Below are 3,807 nucleotides of genomic sequence, written 5' to 3' on the forward strand. Positions count from 1 at the left end.
GATAGGTCAGGGAGTGTGCAATAGGTCATCTCCTTCCCCACTGACCTATTGTACTCTATGCCACTCTCTCCCCACCCCCACCCTCCTCTAGCTTATCTCTCCACGCTTCAGGCTCTCTGCCTTTAATCCTGATGAAGGGCTTTTGCCCGAAACGTCGATTTTGCCTGTCCTCTGATGCTGCCTGAATTGCTATTTACCATGATGTTAACTGACTGGAGAGTATCCAGTTATGAAGAGAGGTTGGACAGACTGGGGTGTATTCCTTAGAGCAGAGAAGACTGAGAAAGGATGCGATTGAGATGTATAAAATTTGAGAGGCATAGGTAGAGAGTAGTCAAGAAGCAATATATTAGGATGGAGGAAGCAATAACGAGGGCATAGATACAAGGTAAAGGGCAGAAGTCTTTAGAGGAGATATGAGGAAAAACATTTTCACCTCAAGAATGGGGGGAATGTGGAACTCACTTCTTCTATGAGTGATAGAGATAGAAACCTTCATAATATTTAAGATAAATATTTAGATGTACATTTGTGATGCTAAGGCATATGCAGCCATGGTCCAAGTGCTAGAAAATGGGACTAGAAGAGTTTTTGACCAGCGTGAATGTGATGGACCAAAGGGCCTTCCTCTGTGATGTAGATTTCTGACTCAATAAATCATTCTTGGCCCCTATTTTTCAAAACTCTGATATTAGTCTTCTAATTATTGTTAATCAATGTAGTTTCCCCTGGAAACAAAATATTGCACAAAATTCTGATCTAAAACCCTTTTTCAAGTATTTTACCTTCATTTACTTTTCTGGGTAACAGAACCAATGAACTGTGCTGTAGTGTCCCACAATTTGTTAATTGTGGTACAGTTCTCAATGTTCCCAATATTCTCCTTGCCCTGCTCTGTCTTGTATTCACATCAATATAGACCTGTTTTCAGGCGGTCCAGGCTAATAACTGTTTTGATGAAGGATACCATATCAATTTTAAAGTATTTACGTGAGTACAGCACACTGGTGTTGAGGAACCTCAGCCAGTTTGGCAGCATTGTGATGAGAGAAACCGAGGTAATTTTTTGAGTCCATTATGGCTCTTCATTATTGTTTTGTGGTTATTCCTTTTTTATTTTGCAACTTGTTTGATCATGTCATTGGAGTTTCATTATATTTGGTTTTATTCTAGATTGTCAAGAAGATTGGACACGTTTGATGTTTTGTTTCAATGGAGTCCCAGGTTCCAACTAACCAACAGAATTAACAAGAATTGTTTTTGAAAAAGTAAGCATAATGTATTTCCATGATACAAAACTTATACTTTAATTAACCTTTAACATACTGCCTATGTTAAGGTACTTTATTTCAAAAAGTAAATCATGTTAGATCACAACGTCTAAATAAACATTTTTGACACCTGCTAGTGTGATGTATTTTGAGTAATTATATTAGTGTTTTGATGGGAAAAGTAACAATTTCAATTTCATGTTGCACAGGTTCATTTGGATACTTTGCTCATTCATATAAAAAACTAAAAAAAAACAAGAAAGAGAAAATCACCCTATTGCAAAGGTCTAATTCTAATATGTAGTTAAGATTCTCCAATACACTAAAATCTGGTAAGTTCCTCATCCAGTCACCAAATTACTATTAAATGTCTTTCTAGAAAAAGGCATGCATTAGCTCAAGATCCAATTTTTACTGCATGTGAAAAAGTGTAGGCTTTTCTGTGAACACACATAACAGTAATGAGATGAGGAGTGATTCTCATTGTTCGTGACACTCTTTACTTTCATCAAGATCATTCAACAATAGACTTAATCACAAAAGGTCCGTTCATCAAATCCCCTTCTTATCTACTCAGTAATTTTTATACTTTTTAAAAAATAGTCTATTTTCCTAGCACCACCGTATCAGGGGAGACATCCAAAAAGGATAGCAGCGTTTCAGATTGTGGGATCAACTTTAAAGGATTTTAATTTTGAGATAGTAGGACCATTTATGTTCCTTGGTGACTGCATTTGTACACCGTTCTCCATCTCGACTTATTTTGATATATAGAAATTTGTCACTAGTAATTATTTCAATTTCCACATCATGAATCATCTTGGGAGCAATATGAATAATTGTTTTTTTCTAGTCTTTAATTTGTTCTCCCTTTTTGTTTAGTGTCAAAGAATTGTTACTGGACCATTTTGAGTTTCTCCTATAACTTACTTTGCTATTCCTTTTGAGATTTAAAAGTACCATATCCGCATACTTAATGTCACCATAGTGTGATCAACATTCACTCATCTAGAGGATGAAAGGCAACAGTGAAAGAAAACAACCATGAGGAGATCCAATAATTGTTATAGTGCTCTGAGAAAAACCTTGGAGATGAACAACAACAATGTAAGGCTCATAAATAAGATATGCATTTGATTGTTTTAAAGTTTAAATCTCCGTACCACTTAACATATTCCATCTTCATGTCTCAGTTGTGATGGAATTTATCAATTCTGGATTGGGAACGTTTTTAAGCACATACCTCAAAGGAGCACAAAACCAATAAGATGCAGTTCAGCTTTTAAAAAAGTGAACATTGCTAGCTGCAGTCTTGAGAATAATCACCTTGGTTACATGGACATCAATTATGCAAATTTCAGATTATTCGAACAAGATATCGAGGTCCGAACAATCAATCAGTTGTCCCCGCCTGTCTTGTTCGGATAATCAAGATTGTTCTGTATATAAATGTCTTAATGATACACAAGCTTTTTTCCCCTTTTTCACATCACCACTTGATTTATATGATTTATTTATTGTCACATATAACTTGTTATAAAATACAGTAAAAAGTATTGTATAGCATCGCCACTGCCTGGCGCCATCTTGAAACACTGAAAATAAATCAAAACATAGAATTAAAGCAAGTGTCCAACTTCACAGTCCTCCTTGTTACATGCTCCATCATGGGCCTCGTGGCCAGGCATGAATCCCTTCGCAGTGCTGCCACCATTGGAACAAAAGTCCCCATTCTTCAGTGCCATCTCTCCTCCACCAATGCCTTTGCCACTGAATCCTCGCCAATGCAGACATCCCCAATGCTGCTGGGTACCAAACCAGCTCAAACTACTCTGCTGCCGCCACAGTCCATGCTGCTGGGCCCATTCGCTCCTGCTGATGTTGCAACTGAGCTCTTCACCAAGAGGTACGTAAAATAAAAAAGAAGAGAAAAAAGATGAGAGGAGAGAGATCAGATTCCTTACAGTCTAGAAACAGGCCCTTCGGCCTAACAAGTCCACACCAACCCTCCAAAGAATAACCCACCCATACCCATTTCTCTATGACTAATGCACCTAACACTATGGGCAATTTAGAATGGCCAGTTCACCTGACCGGCACATCTTTGGACTGTGGGAGGAAACCGGAGCACCCGGAGGAAACCCACACAAACACTGGGAGAATGTGCAAACTCCACACACAGTCACCCAAGGCTGGAATCAAACCTGGGTCCCTGGTGCTGTGAGGCAGCAGTGCTTACCACTGAGCCACTGTGCCACCCAGAGAAATTAAGAAAAGAAACAAAAAGAAAAGTGGACAGAGCGGACAAGCTCCAGGCTCAAAAGTCCTACTCCATCATCTTACCTGAAGTTATCTCCCATCTTGGAATAAATAGCATTGCTCCCCACTGAATCTAGTAACTTGTTGATGTTGGGAAGTTAAGTTAAGTCTGAATAGGACTTCCCTTGTATTTCTCTGTTCACATACATGTTCAACATTTTAATGGAAAGATAGCATTTATCTCTATTTTGATAGTTTGTCTTAAACCTATTCCTTT

The 3,807-nt window shown here is 38.2% G+C and overlaps 1 protein-coding gene across 2 annotated transcripts in view; it reads left to right on the top strand.

Annotated features, from left to right (window-relative positions):
• The window catches only part of rpap2 (RNA polymerase II associated protein 2), a 129,360-nt gene extending 127,953 nt beyond the window's left edge, over positions 1-1,407 (top strand). For both annotated transcript variants that reach the window (XM_043698791.1, XM_043698792.1), the window contains one exon: positions 1,174-1,407. The gene's annotated coding sequence lies outside the window, so the exon portion shown is untranslated. The remainder of the gene's footprint in view (positions 1-1,173) is intronic.
• Positions 1,408-3,807: the final 2,400 nt, after the last annotated feature.

This window comes from Chiloscyllium plagiosum, chromosome 11, assembly GCF_004010195.1.
Source record: "Chiloscyllium plagiosum isolate BGI_BamShark_2017 chromosome 11, ASM401019v2, whole genome shotgun sequence".
In the NCBI taxonomy this organism is placed as follows: domain Eukaryota; kingdom Metazoa; phylum Chordata; class Chondrichthyes; order Orectolobiformes; family Hemiscylliidae; genus Chiloscyllium; species Chiloscyllium plagiosum.